Source organism: Triticum aestivum, chromosome 7B (genome assembly GCF_018294505.1).
Source record: "Triticum aestivum cultivar Chinese Spring chromosome 7B, IWGSC CS RefSeq v2.1, whole genome shotgun sequence".
NCBI lineage: Eukaryota > Viridiplantae > Streptophyta > Magnoliopsida > Poales > Poaceae > Triticum > Triticum aestivum.
Window position 1 is genome coordinate 720,031,010 of NC_057813.1, and position 15,630 is coordinate 720,046,639.

The following is a 15,630-nucleotide window of genomic DNA, read 5'->3' on the forward strand; positions in this document are numbered from 1 at the left end:
TAAGATTAAATGAAGAAAAAGATGCTTGAGTATCATATCATGGTACCGTATCGTATTAAATGACGTGTTATTTTGTGTCATGCATTGTAATAAATGTAGCCCTCTATGATACCGACATATGATACTACTATGCATTATGGATATAGTATCATACACTAGTATCATATGCATGATACTAGTATATGATACACCTCATTACAACCAGCCTTAGGGAAAAAAAGGTCCATTTGAAACCTACGAGAGCGTTGAAGATGAGACATGTTAGTGATAGATACTGACAAACCTTGAATTAATTTCAACGGAACGGGCCATCTGAAAGTTAAGCTGCAGATTTTGGAGCTCCACTGGGAATGTGCTCACGAGAATTTAGAACCAATAGTACGCCGCTTGGCTGTGTAATTAAGTTTGCTCCTACCTGTTCAATACAACAAGGTACAAAGCTTTTGCATTTTCGAGAGAGAGAAAAAGTACGCCGCGCACCCGTACTGAGGATTGTTTTCGGCAAAGGGTAAGTTTGTTTTCGCACCTACGTGTGAAGCAGCCGGTAGCAGTTGGTATTGTTTGTTGTGCATCTTGGCTGGTTTATCTGAATTCAGATGTGAGACACGAAACATTAGACTTAGGGGTAAAGAACTTTGTTTTATATATCTCACACTGCTGCTACATCAAAATCTTACCTGCACTGGAATCTTACAACAGACGTTTACAATCGTTTGAACAATGGCAAGTTATAGTGGCTACTATTAAACACATCCTACTGGATCATGCACGCACACTGTCAGAATGCCTTCTTTTCTTGTTTTTGCTACTGTGGCATTGCTTCTTTGACTGCACCATTGATGGCCCGGTTCAGTGCGAGAAAAGGCACAACCAAAGCGCCTACCAAGAAACAGGACTGAGACATAAATATGAAGGATAAGGAGACAGGAAAAGGGAAGTTCAAAGACCGAACAGTCAAAGAGAACCATACCTACGAAGGATCTTCATTAGGTTTGTCATTTCGGAATTCAGATACAAACAGAAAGAACAACTTCACTCCCACTTAATCCAAGCAATGCAAGCAAAAAGAAAGTCCTCGGCTTTCCCCTGGTTCTAGTCAATCACAACTTCAGAAGACGAACTTCAATAATCTGCATTCAAGAGGGCAATCAAATTAACAATATTTGAAGTAACAAACATTCAGGCTGGTGATACTGTTATACACTTGTCTAAAATTTACTGGAAGGAACTGAAGTAGCAGTATTCGTTGTTTTCTTTTGAGGACAGAAAAGCAGAAATACCTCTGCTGGATCCCTCAAGTAATAGAAGGGATCACTGCCTTTGCCAACTTCCTAAGCCACGGTCATTTGCTTTCAGAGACCGTTTTCAGATAAGCTAACTTGATTCCTCACGATATGGAAGTGATTTATCTTCCAGGTTTTGTCAGCAGCACTGAAGATGCAGCAGCGGCAACACCTGAATCGCTACAGGAGAATCCGGCAAGCGCAGAACAGGCCCGACCCAAGAGGAGAGCCCAGGCTCCAGCAAGATTGTGTGGCCCGGAGTGGGCCCGCTAGGCGATACTTATATACGTCCGGTACTGGTACTGTAACGGGTGGCTGGCGGCTTCGGACGAGGTACGGATAAGATAGTTGGCTTATGAGCATTGGCTGTAATCCTTCCTCCTCCCTCATTCAAACTCTTATGAACACAACTAAGATCTGAGTGAATCCATAGCTAAATTCGAGAGAACTAGTTCGTGCTTACAATTGGCATCAGAGCCATAGATCCTGGCGCCACCAGTTCCCCTCCACCACCCGCACGCGACGAGGTTTGCGGTGCGACGCCGCCGGGAAGTGATGGAGAGCTTGTCGCCGGCGACGAAGGCGATGTACGAATTCCTCAAGGCCGACCTGGCGGATTCCCTCGACGCCCGTTTTAAGTGACAAGATGAAGAGGCAGCGAAGTCGACGCGCTCCATCGTGGGGGATCTGACGACGTGCATCGACGACCTCAAGATGTCGATCGGTGTGGACATGGACGAGCTCCGCGCCGGCCTGGAACGGCCGCCGCCCGCCTCGGCGACGACTCCTACCGGACGGCCATCATATCCGGAGCAAGGCGCGTACAGCAATGCTGATGCGACACCGGAGGGCAGCCGCAGGGCAACTTTGACCAAGGGGAAGGATCATGTTCCTTATGTTCCACCGCTGGCCAGAGGTACGAGACCAGATCAGAGCTCTGTTTTCAGCCCACGGATGACAGATTTACAACGAGAAAATCCTGATTCCTATGGTTTTGGCCCTCGCATCGACCTGCCCCGTTTCGATGGCTCCAATCCGAGGCTCTGGCAAACGAGATGCGAAGATTACTTCAACATGAGTGGTACACCGCGGCAACTCTGGGTTCAATTCACGTCTACTTTGTTCGAAAGGCCAGCAGCACGATGGTTGGAGTCGGTTCAGCGTCGAGCACCAAATGCGCCGTGGGAGGATTTCTGCAGGTTACTACAGTTCAGATGTGCACAAACAGAAAATGGGGGAAGATAAGTGGGAGGCTCTGAGGTCTTACCGTAAAGCCAAGGGATTGTGTTTTATGTACGGAGAAAAATGGAGCCGCGATCATCAATGCAAACAAACAGTGTCGCTTCATGTGGTGCAGGAAATGGTGGAGTTTTTCCAATGCTCAACTTCAGAGGAACCTGGATCAAATGAGGACGATGAAGTCAATTTAATGGCCATATCTGAGGCAGCTGAAGGAAGGTCTTCTCGCAGTAAGGCATTTCAGTTGACAGTTACATTACATGAACAGCAGAAAATTTTCCTAGTGGACTCTAGTAGCACCCACTCCTTCCTGGAAACTGCTTCAGCTAACCTACTGACAGGAGTGCAGACATGTTCAACAATGAAGGTCAAGGTAGCTAATGGAGAGATAATGAACTGCTCCAGTTTTGTTCCAAAATGCAAATGGTCAGTGCATGGTGTACAGTTCGAGCATGATCTCAAGATTCTGCCTCTTAACTGTTATGATGGAATATTGGGAATGGATTGGTTGGTAAAACACAGCCCAATGACTGTGGACTGGGATCAGCAATGGATGTCATTTCCCCTGCATGGAAAAACAGTAACAATTCAAGGGGCAACACCTGTGGAATTTGCTTATAGCATCATAGAATTGTCTATCATTACTGATGAAAATGCTCAAACTGTTTTACCAGAAATTCAGGAACTGCTGGATGAGTACAAGGATGTCTTTGCTATTCCTACTGGATTACCACCAGAGAGGTCTTGTGATCACTCTATACCTCTTATTCCAGGTGCAAGACCATTTTCTCACAGACCATATAGATTAGCTCCAGAACTAAAGGATGAAGTAGAAAAGCAGATACAAGAGAAGTTAGATTCTGGTGTAATCAGAAGGAGTAATAGTCCATTTTCATCTCCCATCCTCTTAGTTAAAAAGAAGGACCACACCTGGAGATTGGTGGTGGATTATAGGCACCTCAATGCTCTTACAATCAAGGGAAACTATCCTATGCCTGTGATAGATGAATTACTGGATGAATTGCATGGGGCACAATGGTTTACAAAGTTGGATCTTAGGGCAGGATACCATCAAATAACGTTAGCCCCTGGAGAAGAATATAAGACAGCTTTTCAAACTCATCATGGACATTTTGAGTTCCTAGTTGTGGGATTTGGTCTGACAGGAGCTCCAAACACTTTCCAAGGAGCTATTAATGTGTCTTTGTCTGAAGAACCTGACATGCTTAGGAATTTTGTCATTGCATTCTTTGATGACATTCTGGTTTTCAGTAAAACATTGAAACAACATCTAGAGCATGTCAGAAGGGTTTTGGAAGTTTTGAGAAGAGATAAATGGTATGTAAAACTCTCCAAATGTGAATTTGCTTCTCAAAGGCTGCTCTACTTGGGTCACATAATCAACAAGGATGGAGTATCCACTAACCCTGAGAAAATGAGTACTATTGAATAGTGGCCGCAACCTGAATCGGTGAAAGAGGTCAGAAGCTTTCTGGGGTTAGCTGGGTACTATAGGAAGTTCATTCGCCACTTTGGAATTATTGCCAAACCAATGACTAACTTACTACGCAAGGGCTCTATGTTTGTCTGGACAAGTGTGGAGAATACAACGTTTCAAACACTGAAACATGCCTTGGTTACTGCCCCTGTCTTGGCCTTGCCCAATTTTCAGCAGCCATTTACTATAGAAACAGATGCCAGTGATTGTGGAATTGGTGTTGTTTTATCGCAGGAGGGACACCCTGTGGCATTTGTCAGCAAGGCCTTAGGACCCAAAAATCAGACACTATCAGTCTACGAAAAAGAATTCTTAGCAATTCTGTTAGCAGTTGAACAGTGGCGCTCCTATCTTCAGTTGAAAGAATTCAACATTATCACTAATCAAAAGGCCTTGGTCAGTCTGACAGAACAGCTTTTACATACAGCCTGTCAGCAAAAAGCTCTAACCAAGTTGTTTGGTCTAGATTACAAAAATCATTTACAGGAAGGGAACGAAAAACAAAGTCGCCGACGCTCTATCTAGGCGCCCTCATCTGTCAGGAGACTACTATGCTCTGTCAGCAGTGCAACCAGCTTGGGTACATGACATAATGGACAATTATGCTTCAGATCCTCATGTTACAGCAATCATACAGAAGCTAGCAATTGATCCATCAGCTGATCCTAACTTTACCTTGCAAGGGGGTCTACTCCATTTCAAGAAGCGACTGTGGATTGGATCAAATGAGCAACTGCAACGTAAGATCATCGACAGTTTGCACGCTAGCTCGGCTGGGGGTCATTCAGGTTTTCCAGTCACTTATCGCAGAATTTCTCAACTATTTCACTGGAAGAAGTTGAAGCAAATGATCAAGGAAGTGTTGCAATAGTGCCAAATTTGTCATCTTGCCAAACCCGACAGAGTACCTTACCCTGGTTTGCTGTAGCCTTTACCTATACCTTCACAGCCTTGGGAGATGATGACAATGGATTTCATCGAAGGATTGCCAGTTTCACAGCATCACAATTGCATCTTGGTGGTGGTGGATAAACTGACAAAATATGGACATTTTATCGCTCTCAAACATCCTTATTCTGCTATCACAGTGGCCGAGTCGTTTCTGGACCGTGTGTACCGTCTCCATGGACTTCCTGTATCCCTGGTTTCTGATCGTGATCCTGTTTTTACCAGCTTATTTGGAAGGAGGTGTGCAACATAACAGGTATCAAACTGCGGATGAGCTCGGGTCAACATCCTCAGACTGACGGGAAAACGGAGTGTGTAAATCAACAGGTGGAAGGGTATCTCAGCTGTTTTATAAGTGCACACCCGCATCGTTGGTTCAGTTGGCTTCCACTTTGCGAATTGTGGTACAATTCAAATTGGCACTCTTCGACTGGCTGTACTCCGTTTGATCTGGTCTACGGGCATCCACCCCGTTACTTTGGTCTGTCCCCTGTCGATGCTGCCAGGAATTCAGACGCTCAACAATGGCTGCGTGACAGACATGTCATTATGGTGTCAGTCAAGCAGCACTTACTGCGTATGCAGCAGCGAATGAAAATTCATGCAGATAAACACCGGACAGAGAGAAGTTTTGAGGTGGGCGACACGGTTTTTCTCAAGATGCAACCGTACATTCAGTCTCTATTGCCCCGCGCACAAATCACAAGCTAGCTTTCAAATATTTTGGTCCTTTTGAAATCTTGGCGCGAATCGGTGTGGTGGCTTACAAATTGAAGTTACCGGACAACTGCAGGGTACACCCAGTTTTTCATGTTTCCCTGCTCAAGCGTCAGGTCAAACTAGACCAACAGGTACTGCCAGTTCTTCCATCAACAACAGCTAACCTGCAGGTTCTGGCTTGTTTTCTGGATCGTCGACTGGTTTCACGCGGAAACAAGACAGTGGCTCAAGTGCTGGTCAAGTGGAGCCACTCTCCAGGTTCATCGGCAACTTGGGAGGATCAGGACATGCTGAAGCAACAGTTCCCACGCGCACCGGCTTGGGGGAAAGCCGTTTCCTCTCAGGGGGGATTGTCAGCAGCACTGAAGATGCAGCAGAGGCAACACCTGAATCGCTACAGGAGAATCCGACAAGCGCAGAACAGGCCCGGCCCAAGAGGAGAGCCCAGGCTCCAGCAAGATTGCGTAGCCCGGAGTGGGCCCGCTAGGCGATACTTATATACGTCCGGTACTGGTACTGTAAAGGGTGGCTGGCAGCTTCGGCCGAGGTACGTAGTTGGCTTATGAGCATTGGCTGTGATCCTTCCTCCTCCCTCATTCAAACTCTTATGAACACAACTGAGATCTGAGTGAATCCATAGCTAAATTCGAGAGAACTAGTTCGTGCTTACAGGGTTGCAGGTGGATTTGTACATGGCTTCTCTTGAATGAATCTTCATCAGATTTGCCACTTTAACATTGATAAGAAGAACATCGTCAGTCTGTCCAAGCGATTCAAGTCAAAATTCCACAAGACAATTCATGATCCACCTATATCTTTATTAAACAACTAAGCAACCAATGACCTATATGCAGTTCTGCACTGCACTACACAAAAGACAAGTAACAGTATTCCAGCCGCCACTTTCTCAGACATTTTGGTGGTCACCTTCTGAACCCTGCTAGCAAACCGAAAGCGTCATTCTTTCAGACCAACAAGGCAACAACAAAACCAATATTCGATCGAGATTATGTGAGTACAAATTGTGTGACTCAGCCCAAGGAAATCAAAATCCAATATTCCCACAAGACAACGAATCAGAAAATGAGATATCAAGGTTAGTTGGACCAATCAGCACAAGCTACATAAAACATGTGGTGCTACATACCATGAGATCGCTGATGAACAATGTGACAGTACTTGCAAAGCACAGGGTTTGGACTCCTTTTTCATTCACATGCATCTTTATGCTCAAATGATATACAATATATTTAGCAGCTCGAGATTATATCAACATAATATACTTAGCAGTAAAACAAGCTTAACAATAACAATGTCGTTGTAAAAAAACAGTAAAAACATTCCTGAAAACCTTACCAAAATGCAGATATTCACAATCACAGGGTATTTCAACACACCCACTGGTCATCAAACCGCTACGATTCAACAGAGCAAGATCAAAAATTACATAGCTACGATTCAACAGGGTATTACACGCCAACCATCTCACCTTTCCCGTCCTCTCCATCCTCTTCGTGAGTATCAAAGACTCTGGTACTACCTTGTTCACCCTTGTAATCCTTCTCCCGCATCTTACTCTCTAACTCATCAAGCAACATCATTAAGCCCCATGACACCGCATTCCTCACCAGAGCAGCCATACCATCAAACACTGCACGTGCACTCTCCACATTTCCGGCCTTGCCATACATATCAATGAGCGCAGTGGCAATGACAATGTCAGACGCGTAGCCCTCAACTTCAGCACGGGCATGAACTTTCCGGCCAAGTCCAGCATCAGCAAGGCGTGCGCACGCGCTGACAGCAGTCGAGAAGGTGAAGGCATTTGGTGGCACACCTCTGTGAGACATGTCACAAAAGAGGGAAACAGCCAGGCGGGGTCGGCCGACGCTAGAGTACCCAGACATGAGAGCTGTCCAGGAGACCACGTCCCGCTCAGCCATTCCATCGAACATGTCGAGGGCGTGGGCGGTAGCGCCGCATCGGTAGTAAGCAGTGATGATGTGGTTGCAAGAAGAGACGGCGGAGGCGTTGCCGCCCTTGAGGAGCTTCCCGTGGGTGGCGGCTACGGACGCGTGGTCGGTGGCACCAAGCAGTAGGTGAATCAACAGCGGTGTAACCGTGGCTGTGGTTGATGTCCCCGACATGGGAGCGGATTGTGATCCGAAGGTTATTGCCTTCCATTCTCCCAAGCGATCATCCCACCACTGATGCCTCTTATTAATACCATATACGAGTGTAGAATTTGGCACAACTACAACTTCAGCTTGCAATCCCACAAAAAGAAAGTACTTAAGAAGAACTGTTAAACAATCAATACAAATCTGCAGGTAATATACACTACACAGGATGTCCTTTAATCAAAATCATCTATAATGCGAGCTAAGACGGTCCAAGGTTTCAGTTGACTATTAATGTGCAGCAGTGGGTTTCTTCGGCACAGTTTGGCGGTAAACCTGCGAAGGTTGCATTCTCTTACATCAGAGTACAACACCATACTGGAAACTGAAATTGGCTAAATGACCATCAACCTGAACATATTCCTACTACTAGTTATAAGTGTTTTCTCATTAATGACTTGTAGCAATCTCTATCAAAAAAACAGGGAGAGAACTTTCATAGCCGTTTTTGATTGATGTATGTATTCTTAATATACTAAACCTGGCCAGGTTTAGTTTACCAGGTTTTTTTAATCTTTTCTTATCAATAAAAAACTAACCAACTGGGTCATGGCACATGTTTTAGTGGGGGGTTTGAAGGGCACTACTAGGAAAAGGCATGCTAGTGGCGCGCCAGTTTTGCCTACTAATGGCGCACTACTGGTGCGCCACTAGCATCACGCCATTAGAATTAAATTCTAGTGCGCCACTAGTATCTGGTGTTCTAATGCCGCACCTTGCAGTGCGCCATTAGTATAGCCCACAGTGCGCCATTAGAATGACTCCCAGGGGGCCATATGTACCCATGTGCTTTGGCTTACTAATGGCGCACCAGTGGGTGATGCGCCATTAGTGTGATTATTACAGTGCGCCATTAGTGTCTTGTGTGGTGCACCATTAGTATTAATATTAGTTTTTTTTGTTTTTTTCTGATTTTTTCACAGGTTACAAAATATATTATTTGACAGAATATAGACAGCACCACACAGCAACAGCAGATTCATCGAATACAATAGAAGGTAAGTCTCCGAATACAATTCATCATATTAGTCTTCGAATACAAAAGACCGAACGAAGATAGAACATTACAAGTCTCGGAGACCGCGAGTAGCGAGTTTGTCTTCACATTACAAGTCGATATCGATCATCTAAACTACCATACATAGAAGAGAGTTGCGGTCATCACGATGAGCATCACGCGATGAAACTGGTCTTCACCCGGTTCCTCTAGCGCTCCCTCCTCTCTCCCACTAGATAGAGGGCGTATCTAGATTCCGCCTCCGCCCTAGTGGTGTACCCTTTGTAACTGTACCGCTGAAACGGTGAACCTGTCTCCGACACTCCTCCCAGTCGTCGTAGACTCCGGGAACCTTACCCTTGTACACGACATACGACGGCATCTCTATGCACAAGCCAAACAACAGACAATACATAAGCAATATATAAGTATGGAACAAAAGGATCAGAAGAGAAAAGCAAGACATTAATAGCACGATTCATGGTCCTACTAATAAATAGCATCGATTACATCTAAGTTGAACGACTGTCCAAACCAAAGAGACATACAAGTTCATTCAAGTTTAATTACAACATGAGCTAATCGATGTTTCAGAACTACAAATAGCATCACTACTTTCGACTCGACTCATGGGACCGGAGCGTGGATGAAGTCGCCGTATTTCGTGATGGTCATGAAGTCGCGGGCGTTGTCAGCCTGCATTTGAAGTGTTGTGTCTATCTCACTGTTGGACGGTTGCTCTCTGAGGTACAACTGCCCCGAGGTACGAAGGACATCTTGATGGATGATTTCTGCAAACTCCGACTAGATGCGAAAGAATTCTTGTCGGAGGTCTGCATCCTGGATTGCCGCCAAGCTTGCGGCCCAATCTTTGACATTATTTGGTAGGAGAAGGTGATTATGGTACCGTACGATCGCCCTCATGTGATGGAGGGCGTAGTAGGCATCCTTCTGACCGCTAGGCGGCTGCTTGATGTAGGGGAACGTCGTATTGTGGGTGGACACGTGCCTGCCGTACCTACGAACTGGCCTCTTAAAGGTGCCTCCAGATGTGGTGTAGCCGGGGAGAGCATCATCAAGAACTTTCTTGATATTTGTGTAGTCTATCTTGGAGTCACGGTCCGAGTCGAAATACGTGGCCGTGGAATATTTCGGGCTTAAGAGGATGAGTGTGCAATGTGTGTCACTGCACAGAACACGGAATGTTAGAAAAAAAAGAACGATCGAAATCTAAGAAATCATATGTTACGGGGCGGTGAGGGGATGACTTACTCGGGAAAGTAAGGGACGAGGAAGTTATCCTTATCTGGCTTTGCTAGAATGACGCCTTCAAGGTGTGAACTCGCGACCTGCCGGTCCCCAGCGCTGCCCAAGATCTTGGCAAGCATGTAGAAGGGGTCGACTATCACGATGTCCGGGGTCTTGTCTCGAATGATTCGCATCTCCATACTCAGCGAAAACAGCCGAACGAAGGTGTAGTGTAGCAGATGAAGATTAAACATAGCAAAGATGTCATCAAACCACAGGACGATCGTACCCCCGATGGCGCCATCCACAAAGCCCTTGCCCTCTGGCACCTTGGCCACGAAAACCGGGTATGTCGCATCATTCTGGGAGAGATGCATCTTCTCCAAAGAAAGAACGCTGACATGCAGACTCCGCATAGCACCGGTTACATCATTGAGCATATTTGTCAGTAGCATCGCCCTACCCGCCACATGCACCCTCCTCGAGATATCCTGAGGTGAAGGTGGCCCGTCTTGAGCACGGATCGTACTCGGTGCCGGCTAGCTCGCACCGGTGCCCTTGGCCGTCTTTCGTTTCCGTCCCTTCTTCTTGATCTGCTGTAATGGGACCGAGTTCTGCTCACAGACCGCCTTCTTGAGCGTGTTGGGGCTGATAATATTTCGCACCTCAGCTATCTGAGGCTCGGTGAAGGCAGGAGCTGGAGGCGTCTCCTGAGAACTGAACGCCAGACGACGCCTGTTGCAATTGGATTTCTCCGCCGTACCAGCTAGATCGCGGTCGTCTTGGTTGGGTTCTTGAGAAGGAGGCCCGCCAAATTCGTCACCGTACCCATGTTCGGCAAAGTACTTATCGATGTTGGTAAATGTACCATCGTCGTTGTCGTCGTCGTCCGGATCCTGTGCCATATGCATGTCCGGATCCTGTGCCATAGGGATGTCTGGCATGTCCGGTAGCGTTGCGGCGTTCTTGCCATGGCGCGGCGCCGGCACGACTGGCGGTCTTGTCTGTGGGGTGGTGTCCCCCGCCCCCAAACGAATCTGGCTCTTCGGCCAAAGCAGGGGCCAGCTTAGGCAGGCGCTGAGGGTCATCAGATCTTCTTCGTTGGCCCCGGCGTGTTGAATCGAAGGTAACAACTCGTCGTAGCCTGGCAGCACCTGAACTAGTTGAACCCTATACACGGTGGGTGGCATCAGTTTACCGTGGAACACGGGGTTTCCCGGTTGAACAATTTTGCCCTTGGTGACATCGACCAACTCGTCGTTCACGAAGTGCAGGAGAGTGCACAAAACGTCGGCGGCGCCCTGCGAAAACATGTAGGGCGTCAGGGATGCCCAGTCAAAGGCAAAAGGAGATGAAGTCCTCGGCCGAGAGGCTTAATTAGTTACCGTGATGATGGCGTCGAGCTCGGCTAATGTCGAGGCACCGCCAACGGCGAGCGTGCAACTGACGGAGGGGCCGCTTGCTGGCGAGGTGCCGGCTGGCGTACACCCGGGTGCATTAAGCTCCAATGCCCGTGCCGGCACCGGAGATACCAATGTCGCCGCTGCCAGAGACACCAATGGCGCCGCCTGCGCGTTGTGCGAGTTGCTGGCCGTGAAGCTGGGAATCGGGGGCGGCCCCTGTTGGCCACCTGCAATCCACGTCGTCAGCCCATGAATCAAGGTAGGCATAATGCCGGTGAGCGTCGTTCCCAGTTGCTGTTGCACTTGCTCTTGGATAATCTCCGGAATCCGCGCCACTTGTGCCTTGAGTTCTTCAACCTCGCACGACTGGCTTTTCGAGCTGGTCTTTTTCTCCTTTCGCCCACCAGCGGTATAGTATGACGACCATTTTGTGGACAAGCCTTTGCAGGCCACACGACCAGGTGACGACGGCTTACTGAGCTTATCCTTGTTTTTCATTACGTTCAACGCCCTATTTAGAGTGCTGATCCAAGCAGGGGTGCTCTGAGACAACCCCGCGCTACTGCTTGCAGTCTCCTTCGCCAGAACAAACTCAAGCGCCCTGGTCTTTGGATCCGTGGTAAGCTCCTTTGTTATCGGGTCCTCCTTGTACCGGGCCCTGACAAAGTTCCTGGTCTACTTGTCACTGTTGTATTTCTCGAAGCTGGCGGTAGGCCTTGCTCGGCACGCTCCGCGTCCTCCCTGTCCCATATAGGCTCCGCTACTCTGTAACTGTCGGGACCGAGTTTGTGTTCCCCTAAGTTCAACTCCTGCATTTCTTTCCCCCACTGACTTGATTCGGAGGTTGCACTGCTCTCGCACTTGATCTTGAACTCCTTGTAGTCATCTTCGCTGATCGAAGGATTTTTTGCCTTGATCTTCTCATAACTATCAGATTTCTCAATCATTCTCTTCACCGCGCTTCTCCAAGTAGACAGGGCCGTGCTCATCCTCGTGAGGGCGGCATTGTTCACTTTATTCCCTGAGAGGCGTGTGTTTTCAAATTCAGCGGGGAACTTGTATAGTATATGCAGCTTCGTGAAGAGGAGGTTGCGCAAATTCCCTCGGTCCTTATGCCTAAGGTTCTCGGTGTTGATCGAGACGGTGCTCCGGAGAATGCACCCCAGCTGAACCGAGTACCCCTTGACTATATGTTTGGGCTCCGTTGGATGCCCGTCAGAGTCCACTTGAGTAAATTCCTCCTTGAGGGTGCGGAGCACATTCGGGCACCGGTCCTTCCGTTGCTTCTTCGGTTGGCTGCCATCTGTGCGTGCGCCGCCATCATCAATGGTGGCATCCTCGGCGGCACCATCAGTGGTGTCATCCCCGACGCCACTAGGGGTTGTGTAGTCAGGATCGGTGTCTTCCGCGGCGTCCTCATAGCGGTGAGGTTGTTCCTCCATCTCCTGGGACAGCTCCCAGAATTGCTTGCCGCCCGAACCGCCGGCCTCATCGTTGTTGGCCATGTTTCGCTCTAAATAGGAAAAAAGTTTGGTCTCATCATTTAGGGTTTGTCGACACCGAGGCATCCTAAAAGCTAAGCTTTAATCATTTAGGGTTTGTCGACGCCGAGGCACCCTAAAAGCCTAAGTGTACATCATTTAGGTTCTCATCGACACCGAGGCACCCTATAGAAGCCAAGGTTTCATCATTTAGGGTTTGTCGATGCCGAGGCACCCTAAATGCTAAGTTAAGTTTTCATCATTTAGGGTTTATCGATCCCGAGGCACCCTAGGTTGGGCGTAATCACTTGGCTCTATTGCCACCTATGTTGGGTTTATCATCTAGGGTTTATCGATGCTAAGGAGAATTCTAAGTTAGGCCTAATCACTTGGCTCTATTGCCACCTATGGTTTAATGCAGCAAGAATGGCAGGGCAGTTGATCCTACTTAACTAAGTACTAAGATACCCCGGCCCATGCATTAGTCGCAAGTACCCCATATGTCCTATTTTTAGCAAAGTCATGCTAAAATTCATGGAAAATTTCAGCATGACCTTTGCTGAAAATAGGACATATGGAGTACCCGAATTTGCCGGAATGGAAGTTAATCGACATTCCGGCAAACTCAAGGGCCTCTCGGGGTACCTGTAAATTCATCACGACACAATGGTCGGAGACAAAACCCAGCAACTTTACAAGTCTTTCATAGATTTGTTTGCAAGTTCTGATATGTAATAAAGATGAGCCTCAAAGATGAGCCTCCAATGCTGATTTGTTTGCCTCAAGACAAGATGAACCTCCAATGCAACAAGTAATAAAATGTTCAACAATGTATCAGATTCGGCAACAGTTTAACATCTACTCCAGTAATTATACAACACCATGACCAACATTTCTCCTCTCCAAAAATTAGAAACAAAATAGAGGAACATTACATAGTACCCATCAAATTAAAATAACATATACAGTACACAGAGGTAGGTAATACTAAAGCATGTTCATATTAGCTAGTGACCATTATATTGCTTTAGGTTAGGGCCCTTACATTATTCTCTCTCTATCCCTTTCTTTAGCTTCACTGCATCACAAGGCAAATATGGTTCAAAATAAAATACTACTGAATAAGCACCTAGCAGAATACTAAAATAAGCTTAAAAAATGCATACAGCTTGACATACAAACACAGACAGTTATGCAAGTGCTAGAGGTATGCATATATATATGTGAACTTGATCCTGAACTAGAGGTACACATGTTTGCTTACTCATCTCTGTAATTACTCGTGCTTATTTGCATTGTGCTATATATGAATCCACACTGACTCGAGCCTGAATCAATCAATCAATGCTGCTCACAAATACTCCCACACTCCCATAATAGTACTAATATAAGAGCATTTACATTATTGGAATGAAGGGATATATTTTTTTTCTTTCAAGAAAACACAAACCCTAACAACACATTATGAGCACCTTCAAGAGATTGAACCAACCCGACATCTACAAACACCTCCTACTCAACACACAGACACAGACCAAGGAAGAAACATAACCATTCTTCTTTTTTCTTTCTTTGTTGTTAATAATAAAAGAAACTACAAGAGCAAGGAAGGAACAAGTCTTATTTTGTATTGTCACACAAGAAACCCTCTTTCTTTCTTTCTTCCCTTCTTGTTAATTTAATTTTACTGCACCATCTACTAACCTCCTCCAACTTTACTACCACTACATCCCTCTCAAGGACATCTATGTACTGCCTATAAAGCATCACATGCTGATGCTATGTTTCATTTGTCCCATCTCCCATATCTGCTCTTATATTAAGTAAATGCCCAGATGCATTACATTTATCTCTGCGGGAGTTTTTCTTTTCTAATAATATCATCTATACATGTTACTTAGTTACTAAACCTATGTAACTTAGGATCTAATTGATAAATTGCTAGAAGTATCCGCATATTTTCGTGGAGATCATAGGGGAGGATCGGACAGTGTGGCAACAGACAGCAAGGTGTGTTCTTTCAAAGAATCTTTGCATCGAGCCAATGAACATCATATTTGAAGTGCAGTTTAACTTAGTCACTTAAAACTATCTGATCCACAACTAACAACCAAAGTCATGTTCAGTTATAGTGCTTAAATATGATTTTGGTGTGCGTGAAAACAATACAGTATTATATTTCTATTGAATGCATGAGTATGATGTATCACACATCTACATGTCTAGGCTTTTTTAGTTTTTTTTCCGGATGGAAACCAGAAGCATCACTGTCCTTGACTAGAATCACCATGGCCAGATTAAAGACTGCAAGCTGGCAAGTTCTTCCTTTCGATTTCTCAATCTTAGCTAGCGGAGGAGGAAAAGAGGAGAAGAGAGGCAGAGGGAGGAGGGTTACCTGGCGGCGGTGGGGCGTTGAAGACCTGGCGGCGAGGTTCCTCCTCTCGGTGGCGGTGGGGCTCCTCCCCTCGGTGGCGGCGGTGGCCTCTTCCCCTCGGTGGCGGCGGCGGGGCTCCTCCTCTCCTTGTGGAGGCGAGGCGTTGATCCGGTGGCGGCCCTGGAACCCTAGCCCTGGCCCTGCTAGTCGGAGCGGGCGCGGCGGTCATCGGAGCGGGGGAGGCGGTGGGGGTGCGGGG